The sequence below is a fragment of the Lactuca virosa genome, chromosome 4, assembly GCF_052849685.1.
Source record: "Lactuca virosa cultivar CGN04683 chromosome 4, Lactuca_virosa_CGN04683_v6, whole genome shotgun sequence".
Classification (NCBI taxonomy): Eukaryota; Viridiplantae; Streptophyta; class Magnoliopsida; order Asterales; family Asteraceae; genus Lactuca; species Lactuca virosa.
The window spans coordinates 366,147,008-366,165,449 of NC_136429.1; the positions used below are offsets into that span (position 1 = coordinate 366,147,008).

Consider the following 18,442-nt stretch of genomic DNA (forward strand, 5'->3'; position numbering starts at 1 on the left):
TATGTATTCTTCACACTTTAGCCATAGATTTCAAGATTTAGCAAATAACATCATATTTTCACAACATAAACCAAAGAAATCACATATAACAAGCATACACACATAGATCAACACATAGTACTTGTATTTTCCCCCAAAAACAAGTAAAAACCGAAAACAAAGGGGGTATCACCTTGGGTTTGTGGTTTCGGTTTTGGAGAAGAAATGAAGAAGATTTTTGGTCCTAGAAAGCCTCCTTGAGTTGATTTCGAATTTATGAAGCCTCTAAGGTGTTCATTGAGTAAAGCTTTGTAAGAAAGAGTTTTAGATGTTGAAATGAAAGAAGATGTTTGTGTATGCTAGCACTTACCAAAGAGTGACAACACTTGAAGAAGATCCTTGAATCCAAACTAATTTTCGAGATTTCTTTGAAGGAAAGAAGAGGATGGTCTTTGAGAGAAATGGAGAGAATTTGTGTGGGGTGTGTGTGTGTTTGGTGGTTCTCGGCCGAGAGGAAGAAGAGAAGGGAGAGAGAGAGAAGTGAAGTGACTATTATGGATGCATGTTGGTCCATGCATGGATACATGGTGTGTAATATGGAGGTGGCACCTCCCAAAGTCAACCCTCCCTCTTTACTTCTTCTTTTTTTTTTCTACTTGGGCCGAGAGAGAAAGAAGGAAGAGAAATGGCTTGGGCCTTTAGTGCTTGAGTCCGATAATATGAGGCCCAATTTGATGGTTTTCGGTCCATTAGGACTTTAGAGTAGTTCACGGCCCAATTCTTGCATAAAAGAATGGATTTGAGGCCCATTAAGGCTAATTGGATTTGTTATGGCCCAACAAGGCCCATTAAAGGTAAACTAATCCAATTTAGACTTATAAGGCCCAAAAAGGTTAAGTCTCATGAGAGTGGGTCCAATTAGAGCCCATTTAAGGGTTCTAAGCCCAAAATAGTCAAATTAGAAGCTTATTGGTCCATTAGGCCCAATAAGGAAATCCTAGTCCATATTGGACTTAAACCAGGATTTTCAGGGTTTCCAATCTTTCGTTGACTATTTGAAGTGTTTGCATAGAGTTTTTGATGGAAATTTTGTTGTCATTGAATAATCATCATGCATGTTTTCCAAATTTGTTTACAAGTGTTATCATCATTGTTTGTTACTAAAGCATGGAATTTCCTAGTTGTGACACCCAACCCATGGCATTTGCTACTGGCATAGTTAGGATTTGACCCGGCTATTCCACCAAGTCAATGCTCTATCGTTGAAGGTACAGGCAGCAAACTTCACCTTGCTTGCCTCTATACATGCGTAAATCTCGAAAATTGATTCGATCTTCTCGAACCACCGGGATAGGGCAATGACTCCTCCATTACCGTTGAAAGATTTGGGCTTTGCATTCATGAAATCTTTATAAGAACACTCTTTCGGGTTTCCCTAACCGACATCAAGATTTCGAGGATTGGGTCGACTTCCTGATCCGCCAGCGCCGCCCGGATTCATTTGCGACCATGCAGCAGCCACAACGGCTGTAACTGCTGCCTGAAACATGACAGGATCGAACTGAGGAGGTGGTGGTGGCGGAGGATCGTTGTTCTGCTTGTTGGGTCTCTTCCTGGGAGGCAATCTTTCTCTAAAATATACAAGGGAAAAATGACGATAAGCCTTCTATGTTGAGCATGAATTAGATATTTTCGAGCAAGATATATCTAAACCCTAATGCAATAACAGAGATCTATAATAAAGGTTTACTATCATAAACAAGGAATTGCAAGTCTTTCATTTGTGAGGGTTAGTACTACTTATGTAGTGTTATAGAATCATAAAATACTCCTATAGTATTTTAACTATGAGTTTTCATTAGTATAGGATTTGGTGAGTTTTAGACTTGTCGCACACCACAGTCACTCCCAAACACATGTTGGTCATATCTCGGAAAAATATAGTTGATCAGGTTATATTGGCCCCACATATGACTATATAACTATCCAGGTTTAACCGTAGTGTCCAACTCGTCCTAAATACTTTTATGTAGTTCTTACTATGTTATAGCTTCTTGTACGTATGTATACTTGTATACTTCTTGTAAAAATACTTGTATTTTTAAAGTATACTTTTAGTTACAGAGCACTTCAGCCCCTTTAGTGTTTATAGTTGTATACCATGTAAGGTTCGGTATACTTAGTTCACTATAAACAAGAGCTCTGATACCAATCTGTCACACCCCAAAACCGTAATGGGGGAATCGTTCGGGGGTGGAGGACGTCATGTATAGTATCACAACAATTACATCGTAGTAATCAAAGTAAACACAACCATTACATTGAATAAGTAAAGTATTTACATCTATTTGATTCATATTTATATACATCAAAAGTATAAGAAAATGTAAAAGAAGAGACTCTATATGCTTCGTCTTCTCAAAACCTGCGGGAGGTACCTGTCTACTGATTTCCTGAGAATACAAGCAGTTTTGAAAGAGTATCAGCATTAAGCTGGTGAGTTCACAAGCATGTTTTTGTAAGGAAAATCTGTTAATGAATCAATGAATATATTTGTATGTTTCCAAGAAAATCCAATATTTTCTAACATGAGTGTGTTTGTTACTATATTTCATAATGTATTAGTTCATAAGCATGGTTACCACTAGATGTGTTGTATATTATTGTTTTGAATGGGAAATCCCCGTTTACATAAAAACCTTGGCTATCACCAGTATGTGTAGTAAGTTCGGAAAAACTCTGGAAAACTCTATTATGTATAGTAGTTCTATTATTTATAATAAAACTAATTGAAGTTATTACCATTCATACATTAATCGTATATTCTTAGTACCAAATTTATGAGTTGTTATAACCATACTTGACCATTGAATTGCCTGAATGACGTTCTTCAAGCGTCGGAATCGAAATGACTTTGTCACCCAGGCCTGCCGGCCTAACTGTAGCTAATAGTTATAGTGCGGGATTGTCAATCTCGTATAGATCTATACACAAACTCATGTTATCCCGCAAGGAGACTCTGGTTATAATCTCGGACTTTTGTTAGTACTTAAGTAAGTACGTGAAGAATGCTCACTCATAAAATGCTATACTAACGATTTGGTGTAGATTAAAATGAATCCATTGAATTTAACTTGCTGTCTATATATCTCATAAACTATACTTTATATAGTTTATATGTTTAATCGCATTGAATCTATGTTTTGTACATTGATAAGATAATTGTTCCATAAACTATACCTATTATAGTTCATATGTTCGTTAATGTATTCAATTCATGTTTTACATTGAAGACTCTACGATTGTGTTGCAAACTCCCCTTATGCTCCGCATAATACAAAAGGGATAAAATATCTAAATATTTTATAAAAGCATGGAAACTGTATGGTTGTATCAATTGCATCAGTTCTAAGTGTATTAAAATCCTTTTTGTATAATTTCACAACATCAATAATGTTCTGCTTGTATCCCCCCTGAAAACGTTAAAAACAGTAAAGGTGTAGAGGTATGAACTCACCTGATTGTGAGTGACTTGGATGAATGACAAAGATAGGATGCTTGGTACGCTAAGTGAAATCCCGAGCACAGTACGGTCCTATTAAGCACATATTAACATGTATAGGCCTATAATTAGTGTCTAAAATTACTAACAAGCATAGGAAACACCCTTAGGATGTAGGAAACACTTACAATGAAGTGTTAGAATCAAGAATGAGGGACAAAAAGGAGTTCACGGCCAACCACCATGGGTTCACGGCCCAAGATGTGTTCACAACCCATGAACACATGAAGGGTTCACGGCCCACTCATCAACATTTGAAAGGTTTATGGTCCATCTATGAAGGGTTCACGGCCGTGAACACTTGAAGGTCATAAAGATGGTGACGAAAGTGATGAATCAATGGATGAGTATGAAGCACTTTACATGAATAAGATGAATAGCAAGTGAAAAGGGATGAATTACTTACATTTATGGGGTGGAAAGAGAGCTTTTGTTGGATGAGTCTTGAGAAAATCTTGAGGAGTTTTTGGCCAAGGAGGGAAGAAATGAGGAAAAATAAAGGAAATATATATATATATATATATATATATATATATATATATATATATATATATGGAGAGGGGTTCAAGGCCCAACATGGGTTCACGACTGTGAACCTAGTTTGCGGCCGTGAACACCCTTTGAAGAGTTTTCTGGTTCGATTTCATTCCTCTAATCCCAAGCTAACACTTCTCAACATCCAAGTTTTAAGTGTACTAGGCTTAAAGACACTCAAACTGACCCTGAACACAATAAAGCGATAGAAGAAACAAGTCTGACTTTTATTGATTGAATTTGACTTACAGAAAAAGATTTCGGGTTGTCACACTAGACCATAAAATTTAATCTTGGTGACAGGTGAAGATCGCCAATTCCCCATGATCAAGTTTATTCTACCATGCTCCACGTCCTCACTTCTTCTTAGCCCCTGCAAATCAAAACAAACATGAAATCCACATCATGTATCAAGGACCCAAGAACGAAAAGATGATGAGTTATTAGATAAGATAGTGTATATACCTGCAGTAGTCGGCTTCACCTTGCCATCTTTAATGTCTTGCAGATAATTTGGTCAGCTTTGTTTCCAATGCCCTTTGTCGTTACAGTAGAAGCAAATGGCTTCTTTGAGATCAGAGACAGGGGGATCATTAGAACTATATACCTGCAGACGTTCCCTTCTAGTTTTTGTTTGGAGGACCTTTCCTCTTTTTCCCTTTCCCTTGACCAATGACTAGAACGGGAGCACTAGCAGGAGTCAAGGCAACACTTTTTCCCTTCATCCATGCTTCAGTTGTTCGCAGGAGGTAGTGCAATTGAGATAAAGTGGTCTCATTGTTGTTCAAATGATAGGTCAAGACGAACTGATCATAACAACTTGGTAAGGAGTTCAAGACTATGTCGATAACCAACTCCTCATCAAAATTCACATTAAGCTTGACAAGCCGATCCACGTATTGTTACATTCTTTTCACTTGGTTGCTAACAGATTCTCCCTCTTCCATCTTGCTTGCTATGAGGGACTTTACCACCTTGTACTTTTCTTGACGAGCTCGCTCATTGTATTTTTCCATAAGGTACTTGTTCATCTCGTATGGCCAGTAATCCTCATAGTATCTCTGCAATTCAGGAGTCATCGTGGCCATCATGATGCAAGCAACTTTTGTTACATCATTGTAGTGCTTCTTGTAGGCGGCCAGTTCTCAGGAGATGCCTTTTCTTCGTCAATTTCATTGAACTCTTTCTCAAGGACATACTCCTTGTCCTCGAAACGAAGGGCCATCTTGATGTTGCGCATCAAATCATTATAGTTGGTGCCATCCAATGTCACCCATGAGCAGATGTTTAGCAACGAGAATTTTGATTGGAGGAGGAGGAGGAACCAGAAGCATCATTTGGAGTAGAAATCGGTAAAAAGAAAGGTAGTTTTATTTGGATAAGAATAATCCTTAATATAACAACCAAAAAATGAAATATTAAGGCTAGGATCCAACTAAAAAATTCACAACTTAGAAAAGGGATGCCATAATCTAATTGTAAATTTTATATAGGTAGGTAAATGACGATTTACCAATTCCACCATTGAAAAATGAAATTTGAAGGAAATTAAGTTAAGTGAAATTCCTAGATCTTATGAGACTCATTGAAACTATTCAATGTCATGTTTGATCTCAGATTATGCTCTTCCATTTGTGACTGGGATATCGAGGATCACAAACAAGATGTGAATAACCATACAAATTAGCTTGGCACTCTCGATGTCATTTATCATTTCATTTTTAGGTGCCGGTTAACCACACGCGCTCCATTAATCAATGATAATTTTCGAGATGTCCATTATTACTCTATATAGTCACTATTAGTGTGTCTGTTAACCACACACGCTCCACTAACTACTATAAAGTATAATGTGCAATTTCATGGGTTAGCGTACAAATTCACATTTTCCTAAAGTAACTAAGATTGAGATTTAAAATAAAAGAGTTTAGCTACTTTTAATCGCATTATACTTATTAATTAGAATTAATTGTCCTATCAAACCCATTCGGCTAACGACCATCCACCATACAAGAGAGCGGTAGGTAAGAGTGGATATCCAATGACGATCATTTTATAGGCCGCTTCCTTAAACTTCCCATATAGTATGACTTCGTGAATGTGACGTACTAGCGGTGCGACTGACTTAGTCTTATACATATAGTAATTATTACATATTTATTTTTACATATAGTATAAGGTGTATTTTAAAACTTTTCAAAATACTAGGTTTATAATAAATTTCGAAAATTTATATAATTTTAAATTTAATATAAACCAAATAATATTTGACATTATTTATTATGATTAATTAATATCTAAATCATTTATTTACACATTTAAAAATCAATCGTATTAATCAATAAACCAATTAATCAAGTCAAAGATTTATCTCCTAACTTTTAGGCTTATTAATTTATCATCAAATATTCAGCAAAATCGAATTTGGAAGATATTTAAGGAAGATAATTACCAAACAAAACAGATTAGTCAGATAACTACGAAAAATCTGATTTGCCCAGATCTCACGTCATGAGCATCAATCCTCACGTCGTGAGATGCGATTAATTCGAAAATTTTAGTTTTGATCAATTCACCAATGTGCAATCACATGAAAGATAGTCATAGGTTCTAATACCACTGATGGGTTATGGAGGTTACAAAAACAATGCTCTAAGAGGAAAAACATTTAACAATTAAATGATTAGGGCACATGCAACCTAAGAAGGATCTATGTCTTTCACATAAAGGCAACATACTGATTGGTTTTGTATACTACAACATCCTATGGTGCACATACAACCCTAAATACCTTGGATCTATGTTTTCACTAATTATACATGCAATGATGTTTCCAAGGTATTAAGCCTATAATTAGCATGCAATTAACAAATACCATACAAGATACTAGTTAGGGTAACATACCTTTTATGTAGCTTGAAGTCTTGATGTATTTGGCCTTAAGAGCTTAGCACCAAAAGTATGAATGCCTCAAATGGCTCACAACTCAGCTAGGACAAAGCTGGCTCTTGAGAGAGAATTCCTTCCATGCCAAAATCAACTCCATAAGCTCCAAGAACTACTAAGTCTTACAAGTGGCGATTTTGGGCAATGGAGTATGTATTTATATGTGGTATTTCAAGGGTCATGGATATAACCCAAATCCATACCCATGGGTATTATGATCCATGGTTCATGTGGCCCAACTCTTTATGTATCCATACATAAACTTGGTCCAACATGGATCATAAGCCCAGCACATATAAATATAACTAATTATCATAATTAGTCCCCATAGATTCAATTAGTCTCTTTTGATCACTAAATTAATTCCAAATTAATTCTTGATCAATACTAATTAAAACATATGATTTCATATTAATATATTAGAACTTATAATATATTAATAAATCATATATAACCTTCTCTCAAGAGTCCATCCTAACAAATTGTCCTGCTGTTATGCAACCCAAATGGACCATGTTACTCTCGGGTCAAGTACATACCAATAACAGTTGTGGGCTTAGACATCTAATCCAACAGTCTCCCACTTGGATAAGTCTAAAACTATTATTGCAAGTAAGACTCCAAAACCAGACTAGCAATCGTAGCTCTTAAAGTTGTTGTCGAACTCTGACCTAGTTAATAACGTGTCCATTAGATAAGGGATCATATATTCATCCATTATAGATACCATATGGACCGAGACATGGATTATAATCATTCTCTCTGTCCATCTGTTGTTTCCCGATTTCTGATTTATGACGACCGACTAATTGAACAAATCAAATCAGTCCAGGCCCGGCCAAGCACTTACGTTTGTCATCACTAAATCATCGAGGGGCCCACAGATATCGCTTTTATCCCTCTAAGGGTAAAAGGAACGGATAAACTTCGACCCAAATGATCAGTTGTACTTACTCATCAAATTACACACAACGATATGTTTTATAACATCTAAGTTACTGGTGATTTTACATATGTCAATGTGCAACCGAATCGCAACTACAACTCACACGTCTCCGTTTGAAGAATATAAGATATTATCGTCTCATGATCACTCGTGATAAAATCCATGAAGTGATTCAAATGAGTGTGGGTTTAATCCAATACTCGAATCTTATTCCAGTAGCACTCATGAATAATGCAACTATGTCTAGGCCACCTAGACAAACTACAGACCCATTCATGACAGTCTTGCCTCAATACCTACTTCCAAAGTATGATCGACTGTGGGCGGTTTGAATAACCTAGTTATTCGGGAAGTCAAAACATGCAAAGTGAAACACAAGAATAATACTAATCCTATATGGCCCCATAACTTTTAACAGTAAATAAAACACCTTTTATTTAATCACCATATTGATTACTTATTATTTCTTGTATAATGTTTCGAATAATCAACTTTATACTTGAATCAAAACAATAGTTGTCCCATGCTCCAAGCATGCACACTAAGTTTACCTATTGTCCTTTGTTTGTGGAATAGATCAATTGATAACATTTCAAATGATACTCATTTCACAGTTCCAAATCCTTATCGCAAATGTAAGAATACAAGATTCTTTGCCATTTACTGAAATCTGTTAGATTCTAAACTTATATGCATTGATCCTTTCGTAATGAATATGCACAAAAGCCACAAAGACTCGGCAACAGTCATTACAAAATATTCCAATGGAGAGCAATTCCATGGAAACGAAGTCTCATATTCACAGTACATTCCTTTGAACATCCTTCCTGCATTAAGTTTCCTAATCTTACACAGATTTAAAGAATAACTTCCACTTATGGAAACATTTCCATATTCCCATTTTGATTATCACTTCTGAACAAGAGTTGCCTCTTTTCAGAATATGTCAATATGGTCCTTCCAAAATTAACACTATACTACCAACTGTCCATGAGCAACCAATATTTGGTAAGCCTCATATTGTCCTCGACAATTGCTTAATCATTTTAGTCATATACAGTTCTGGTCCTTTTTCCCTCTTAATTCCCTAGGCATTTGGAAAATTCAGAACACATAGAAATATTATAGCATATGCAATCGATCCTATACCCGAAGCATATGGGATATGATTCATAATGTCTCACATAAAGACATATACTAGACCAGTCTTTTGCTATAATTTTTTCTATTTGCCATGTTCTCACAATTCGGACTATGAAGAGGGATGCCGTAATCATAATCAAATTTTTGAGAACGCAATTAATGTAATCATGACTAATTTTTATTAAAGACTCACAATCTAAGCTTTTAGAATTGGAATGAAGTATAATTTCCTCTCCCTTAATTTTAGCAAAACAACTTTCCAAACCCTGCAACTTTGCAAATTGACACTTCTGTTTTCTATAATTAACATTGCTAACTTGCAACACCTAACATAATAATCATGCTCCCACTAACATGATAATTATTAGCATAACACTTATGCTCCCACTAGCTTTGACATGTATCCGGAAATCAGCTGGACTTCTAGAAATCAATAATTTATTGACTTTCATTACCAAAGTTCAGGTTTCTCATACGAGATGCTTCGATAAGACTTTATCAAAATCATACACTTTTCCTTAGATAGCTCACATGTGTGTCTAAACTCTTACGAAGAGGTATGCCGAAATCATAATGTGTGACAACCCGAAATTTCTATTATGTACAATCATTCACTTCAACAGAAGTCAAAACTGTTTCTGCTAACTGTTAAGCATTTTGGAGTCAGTCTGAGTGTTTTAAAGCTTAGTACTTCAAGAGATAACAGGAGAGAGGATACCCTAGGGTTTATTGTGCAACAATAAAGTCCCAAAACTCCAAGAGTTTGGAGTTTACGGCCTAAGCATGGTGTTTATGGTCGTAAATCCCAATGGGTATAAATATGGCACTTAGCCATTTTTAACACTTTTTCACACTTTCAAGAACTAGAACTCAAATCCTCTCAAGTATCATCCAATTTTCCTTCTTGATCTTCAACTTTGTAAGTGTTTCTTGCCAGTGATCTTACATGATTCCATCCGTGAAATCATTCCATTTGTGTAGATCTTCAAGTGTTCTTAGTTTCACCAAGAACACCAAGAACACACACTAGTGTTATTAGACTTTTAACACCCTTTCAAGCTTCTACATAGTAAGTAATCTTACCTTGGCTTGTTATAAGGCTTGTTACACTTCTTAATCATCTAGAAAACACAAAGAATTACAAGATCAAAGGTGTTTACGGTCCAAACATGTTCTTGGACCGTAAACCCTAATGAAGGGGCCATTGTGTCCCTAGTCCCTTACCAAGCCTTGGATACTAGTCTAGATCATATCCTTAAAGTGCTTAGGACCTTAAACATCAAAAACATCAAGGACCATTAGAGTTTACGACCGTAAACTCATGGAGAAATGGTCCATGGGCCGTAAACTCTACAAAGGGGTGAAATGATGCCACAATCACTTCCTAAGGCTTATACTTGAAGTAGGATGCTTCCTTATGACTTATAAAGCTTCAAAACACAAAATGGTAGAAGTACCATGAGTTTACGGCTGTAAACGTATGGGTTTACGACCATAAACTCCAAGGGAGTTGGTCCCAAAACCGTAAACTCATAAAGAGTTTACCCTTGGACCCTAAACTCAATAGCCAAGCCCTACAACCCTTAGATGCAATCCTTAGTACTTATAGCACTTAAATCAAGTGTTTTACATGTCTTAAGATGTCTTAACTTGGGTAATTAGTTGTTTAATGAATAATTGGATACATATATGTGTTATTATATGTTAACTAGGATCCTTGTGTGTGCTCAAGTCTTCACTTGACACTTAGCATCCTATAACAATCCGTTCATCCAAACCACTCACTACAGGTGAGTTCATACCCCTTAATCAACCTTTTAAATGATTTTAAATGCTTTTATGGGGGGGGGGGGGGGAATACAAGTTGAACTATTATAGTTATTATATCAATCACATGTGATTAATAACTACCAAACAAGTGGATTTCTTACTTTTCAAACTGTGTTATCAAACTGTTTTACTTCAAACTGTTTTATCAAACTCTTTTACATGTCAAATACTTTTATTAAACTCTTTTAAACTTATATTCTGTTAAATGTGTATCTATATAGATATAGTTATATAATTAGGATTTAAAGGAGTTAGGACTGATAGCTCACCTTACCTCTTGTTCCTTGTTTGGTTGTGGACTTAGGGTATCAGTTGTTTGTCCGAAGGTCGTTTTAATCCTAGTCATATATCATGTATATGTATATAGATATAAAAGGTTACCTCTTTCTATTCAATACCTTTGGGTAGCAAAGGTATACAAACATGTTCATACATTCAAACAACAGTACTAGTAAGCTATAATAGGTATAGTTTAGGAAGATACTAATACTATTACTAGAACAATGAAACATACAAAGAGTCAGTTCATACATGAGTCAATACCATATAGAGAGAACAAACAATACCATACAGAGAGAACATAACATATAGATAGAGAATACTATGATGAGAAACAAACAATACCATACAGAGAGAACATACATACATACTAGACAGAGAGAGAACATACAATACAGCTAGTACATACAATACATTCACAAGTGCACTAATACAGTTATGTGAGCCACGTAACGGGGCATGACATCACCTGTCATGGCCCGTTTTGTATCCAGAATCTCCTTAAATGGAGAGCGTTGAGTTTGTGTATAGATCTATACTGGATTGACTATCCTACACCTTGTTGCTCGCTACAGTGGGACTTGCAAGTCTACGGGTGCCAAACGTCATTTCTTCCGACGTCTTACATCGTCGTGTTTATAGTCAGTAGTATGGTACAGGCCGATCACATGGTACTTTAAATAACAATTGGTTTAAGGTAGTTAGTACAGCAGTAGTTACTTAATACAACACTACAGTACTATTTCATTTTCCCATCGCATTCACTTTGTGATCTTCACACAATGAACAGTAATGTAAAAACTATATTTTTGGTTAATGATAGTCAGATTTGGGAAAATACATACTCTTACAAGAGACACACATACAAACACTAGATGCCTTGGTAGAAGGCTACTTTTAGTAGAAAACATAGGGTTTTCTAGGAGAGTTCAAACAATTACAAACATTTTCAAACTTATACATTACATACTTACAAACACTTTCATACAAACACAGACACTAATATACTTATGATCTCACCAGCTTTAAAGCTGATAAACTCTTTCAAAATAACTTGTATTCTCAGGTCACCAGTAGACAGGTACCGGTGCCAGGTTTTGAGAAGATGAAGCTCGTTCAAGACTCATCTTTTATTTTGATACATATATTTTTGGTGTCTATTAACTTGACAGAACACACTTGTATTAAAATTATATTATTAATGCAATGGATGATGTTGTTGCTTGTTTACTACTATGCATTGTTGTGATACTATACATGACGTCCTCCACCCCCGAGCGATTCCGCCGTTCCGGTTTTGGGGTGTGACATAATGTTTAGACCTTTTGCCATTCTCACTAGTCCATGTTAGTGTGTCGATTAACCACACACGCTCTACTAACGACTTTGAGAATGCAAATATCACAATTGCTATCTACTTAGTGAAAGTGTTTCCTCACCATCATTTTCATGAATCGGAGAGAAACCTTATGACGCTTAGATTTTTATGGTGTATGTGTTCCTATCCATGTAAATTTTTCATAACCATAATCACAAGACAAGGTTAGTGACAAATCCAAACTCATATGGACTGAACTTGTTTAATCTTAGTTTTCTTGCCACCCGGCAGCACAAAGGCCTCCATTGCTTCCAGGTTGTTATGTAAACAATTGAGAACTCATAGAACTCATATGCATAGTCAACTTTAACTGCAATGGGAACAGAAACAAGAATATGTCAACACGATAGGTTACAAACCTCAAGTCGTGTGCTAGTGATAAACAACAAGTTTTATTCTTGATTAGTTCTTGAAATTTTTTCAAGATCTTTAAAACTCCCACTGACCTCTTGACATATATGTTTCTCATGTCAAGAACCATTCCTTGACAAAACAAATATTGAAGAGTTAGTGTTGATTCTAATCAAGAAAAACACTTCACACAATTGGTCTTAGTTGGTGTTTGTCTTATCCAAGACATCACAACTTACCAATTTCAAACGTACAAGAGTAGGAAACATTTTACTCTACATTTGATAAGTGTTTTAAACCTTGTTAAGATTATGTCACTCGAGTTACAATCTCGGAGTATTACTTTAAGACTCAATTTTGGAACAAAGTATCATTCATCTTTTGATTTAACCATTTCAACAATTCACGATTCCTCTTCTTACTCAAACAAATGCACTAAGATGTCCTTACTACTAGAAAAATAGCCTTTTACGAAGCGTAATCAATGACATGCGCTGATAGAGGACACACATTTGTGCGTACCCAAAAAATTGATGTCAGTTTTCCAAAATATGAAGCATAGAGGACACGCATTTTTGCGTGCCCTAAAATTAGTGTCTAATAAAAAAAACACGGAGGGCACCTTCAATAAAATGTGTGTCGTCTAACCATGTCGCTTTATAAATTTTAATGAAACGCGCGTTTCATCCAAGGGGGGAAATGAAATCCAAAAATTAAAAAGCCCGCTTTGTTTCCACCGGCTGAAAACCCTAGCTCATCCCTGCCGAAAACCCCCTTTCTTTATTCCTTTCTTCTCTCTCGATTCTCAAACCTCCATTCACCTTCCGCCATCAGCTGCTTCTTTGACACTTCCGAGTGTCTCCCACCGCCGTTGAATTCCAATGAAAGACGACCATTCTTCCCCATCACCATCTATCTTCCAAATTACTAGGATCGGCACTCTGTTAGCCTAATCATGGAGTTGTGCGCCGGCGGGGAGCTATTTGATCAGATTATAGCTAAGGGATATTATTCAGAGCGTGCGGCAGCTGGCCTCTGCCGGTAGATGGTGACGGTGGTGCATGATTGTCATACGATGGGAGTGTTCCATTGAGACTTAAAACCTGAGAACTTTTTGTTCTTGAGTACCGATGAAGATTCGCTATTGAAAGCTACTGACTTTGGTCTCTCGGTGTTTTTCAAACTAGGGCTTCTAAGCCCAGCAAGGTTTCCTCTTCTCCTTGAATTCACCTTTCTGTTCAATTTTGCAATATCACTTGTTTTATCTAGCTTTCTGTTTCTGGATAAGCTTAGTACCAATTGTAATTAGGATCAGTGTAGACCTTACTCTTCCATGGGTGAATGAGTCGAGATCAGCAATATGGTTGAAGTTTTTGTTGATTATAATACGAATTAACATGGGGTTTATGAGGGATCGTGTGGGCCAATACCAATTCATGTTGTAGCAGTGGTTGGATTTGATGAAACCCCTGATGGACAAAATTATTGGTTAATTAAGAACTCTTGGGGAGAAGGTTGGGGAGATAAAGGATACATGAAACTTGCACGTGGCAAGGGTGGGGAGGAATACAAATAAAGGTTAATCTATTTCACATCAGGTTAAAGGAACGAGAAATACAAAGAAAAGAAAAAAAGAAAGGTACTCCATTATGTCTGTTTTTGATGCTCTATGTATTGGTTGCTTGGGTTTCTCTTGTTGGAACACAGTAGGATTTATTGAATTATCTTTTTTTTTTGGAAATCTGATTAGGATCATGTTTTCGATTTCAGGGTAAAGAATTTGAGGTAGATTCACTCAAGAAAATGTTGAGATTATTATTTGGCCAAAGAGCTAGCTATTATAGGTTATTTCTCATACCAATATAATCTTAACTGTCTAAACAAGACTAAATGACCATTTTACCCTTCAAAAACTAAATTTCATATTACTCATTAATTTTATAGAAGCATAAAAGGTGATCTTCTCTTTTCTCTTTTACCATATCATATCAATTTTCCAAAAAGGCTCTAACTCGTTTTTTTTAATTAGGTTGCACTTGGGGAGATGGCTGAGCTACTAATAGCTAAATATGATGCTGACAAGTTGCCACAAGGAAAGCTAAGGTACTATTTAATATTATCCATATCTGCTTCTTTCTCATCACCTCACCTCAATAAGATACTAACAAAAAAACAGTAAACATTCTTTCTTCTCTACTGTGTAAGGTATGCAAAAGATATTAGTTACCTAAAACAGGGCATAAATGAATTATTAAATAAAAAAGACTTTACTGTGATTTTGTATAAAAAGGCTTTTGTGTGTTGTGTGGTGTGGTGTCAATACGAAAGGAGTTGGGGATACTGCCCCTGATATGTCAGAGATTAAGACACTGGAGGATGGTGTTGTTGTTCCCATAGGACACCCCAAAAAGCAGCTGACTTCAAATGTCAACTCAACTCCTCTTTATACTTTATATCACTATCACCTACTTTTCTTTCTAGTGTTACTTTGGTTATTATGATTTATGATGACGAATCTTCTGAATCTATTGCAGACTATCTTATTATACAATGAGTATATTGCTTACAATGTCGATCAAATCAGAATGCGCTATGTTGTTCATGTCAATTTCAATTTCAACAAGTAACATTTCATGTCTTCTATTGGAAACGGAGAAATTGTGCACGTTGCAGACTTCCTTGGCATATTGAACGTATTTTCTTCTTTCTTTCTTCCTTTCATGGAATCAGGGGAAGGAATGGAATGGAACACTCGTGAAGGAATATGATTCTTTCCGTTTTAACTTTTTTATTTCTGCTTATAACTAAATAATGTATAGAGTAGAATTAAAAACTGTAAGGTGTATTTCCATTCCTACAGGCAAAACCAACGATGATCATGAAATGGAAAATATAATAAATTTGTATTTTTCCTTACATATTTGTAATTAATTAATTAATTTTCTATTATTATTATTATCTTTAGGTGGTAAACTTCTTTTAGAGCTGAATCGTCTCCTACGACCTGGTGGCTACTTTGTTTTGTCTGCTACTCCAATCAATCAGAAACTTCCAGAAGATGTTGAGATTTGGGAAGGTATTTTCCCTTCTCTTTTTTATTTATTAGTTTTTAAAAATATTAACTTTTAACATTTTTCTAATTTTCAAATTTGGCAGCCATGACAAAGTTAACAAAGGCAATGTGTTGGGAACTTATAGTTGTTAATAAGGATAAAGTAAATAAAGTGGGAGTTGTTGTTTATCAAAAGCCCATGTCTAATGAATGCTATGAAGGAAGACCCCAAAATGACCCTCCACTCTCCAATGAATCCGATGATCCAAATGCTGCATGGTATTTGATTTCTTTATTTTCTTTATTACTTTTTATTCATATTAAAAAGGAGTAAGAAATGTAACATATAAAAATGTTTAGGAAAGTACCTCTGCAAACATGCATGCATAAGGTACCAATAGGTGCAGAAGTGCGTGGGTCCCAATGGCCAAAAGAATGGCCAGCAAGGGTGGAAAAAGCACCTTACTGGTTGTGATGTCGAAAAAGCATGTTAATGGTGAGTCTCAACTATTTACAACTCTGAACTTTTGGTTTAATTGTTATTTTTATAAATACACGGTTGAAGGGTGTTTCTTGGTGTCCCGCTGCTCGAGCACTGCTGACCACTTGCTTGCTGCTTGAGCACCGCTGACCGCTTAAGCACTAGTATTTGCTTAAGCACTGCTATCTTCTTAAGTAGTATTCACTGCTGACTGCTTAAGAAGTGTTGACTGCATGCTGCTTAAGATGTGCTTAATGCTTAAGCACTTTTGGTTTCTTAGTAGTTAAGCACTGCTGGTAATAAATCATTCTCCACACTTAACATTACAAGCACTTTTGATGGTTTAGTTCAACCGAAATAATTGAATTTTAAATACAGACTAATTGGCGAACCAAAGAATATTGTTTCATAGTTTTTAAAGTAACTCATATATTAAACAATTCCTACAGTAATTAAACTAATACAAACCCTCATTTTCAACAATATTGAGTGCAACCGACTATTTCTAATGAATGTCAACTTCATAAATATTTGTCACTATGTTAATGGTGAGTCTTAACTATTCTTTTCCTCCTATATTTATTTGTGAAGGTGAACACATTCAGAGGACTCACCTTAAAATGTCACACCCCAAAACCGAGAACGGCGGAATACGTTCTGGAGTAGAGGACGTCATGTACAGTATCATAACAATGTATAATAGTAAAGACAAGCAACAACATCCATTGCATTAATATAATAATTGTAATACAAGCGTGTTATGTACAGTTTGTTAGACACCAAAAGTATATTCAAAATAAAGAGGAGTCTTGTATGTGCTCCATCTTCTCAAAAGCTGCATATGTACCTGTCTACTGATGACCTGAGAATACAAGTTATTTTGAAAGCGAGTATCAGCATAAAGCTGGTGAGTTCATGAGTATTTAGTGTCATTGCTTGTATAAAAATGATTACAACTATGCAGTATAATAATTGATCTCAATGTTGGAAAATAGTATGCTCCCTAGGAAAACCCTATGTTTTCCAGTAAAAGTGGTCTTCTACCAAGACCCGGTTGTATGTATGTTTGATCCATTGAAAATGTAAAAGTTTTCCCAGAGAAACTATCAGTAGGAAAATATAGTTTTAGACTTCATTCATGTAAAGTAATTGGAAAAATAGTGTTTTACTCCAGCAGTATCACTGCCAGCTAATGAAATGAAAATACAGACTCCAGGTAGTATTAGATGTACAATACACTTCGGGGAGTCTGTTTTGCCTTTAATTCTTAATGTATTAATTAAAGGTCGAAATGTGAACTTGTATGTAACCATGCTGATTGACGATCGAATCCCTGATGACCCTCCGAGTCATCTGTAGAAATGTGACATTTTGTCACCCCTGGGCCTAGTCGGCTCGGACTGTAGCTAGCAGTTGGGATGTGGGAGTGTCTGTCCCGTATAGATCTATACACATAATGCCCGCTCTCCCTCCAGGAGACTCTGGTTACGCGGTGATAGCACAAAGACGTGTCGTATCGAGAAATAGTATGTCACATTCAATTTTAGTAAGTTCTCTTGTGTAATGTATAATGTACTTTCTAGTATAACGTATAGATTGTTCTCTTGCATAATGTATAGTATTCTCTTTGTATATAGTATTCTCTTTGTATATAGTATTCTCCTTGTATATAGTATTTAACATGTATTAACTCATAACAGCACTGACTATGGTAGTTGTCATGGCAATAGTAGTATTGAGTAGTAATCCTTAACTATACCTATTATAGTTATGTAGTAATGTTGATTGCATGCCTTTGATACCCAAAGGCATTGAAACTGATATGAAACTTTTATATCTGACACAAATATATAAGATATATAACTAAGAATTCAACGAGAGTCGGACTAATAACAAAATACCCTAAGCCCACAATCAAACAAGAACATGAAATAAGATGAGCTATTAGTCCTAAGTCCTTC

General features: G+C 35.8%; 1 long non-coding RNA gene across 1 annotated transcript; it reads left to right on the plus strand.

The window, feature by feature from the left end:
* Window positions 1–13,653: 13,653 nt before the first annotated feature.
* LOC145168987 (uncharacterized) lies at window positions 13,654–17,234 on the plus strand. The gene is made up of 8 exons (XR_013742219.1): window positions 13,654–14,587; window positions 14,719–14,792; window positions 14,978–15,051; window positions 15,483–15,641; window positions 15,914–16,024; window positions 16,105–16,279; window positions 16,361–16,496; window positions 17,073–17,234. It is a non-coding gene; the product is annotated as an uncharacterized LOC145168987 (long non-coding RNA).
* The last annotated feature ends 1,208 nt before the right edge of the window (window positions 17,235–18,442 follow it).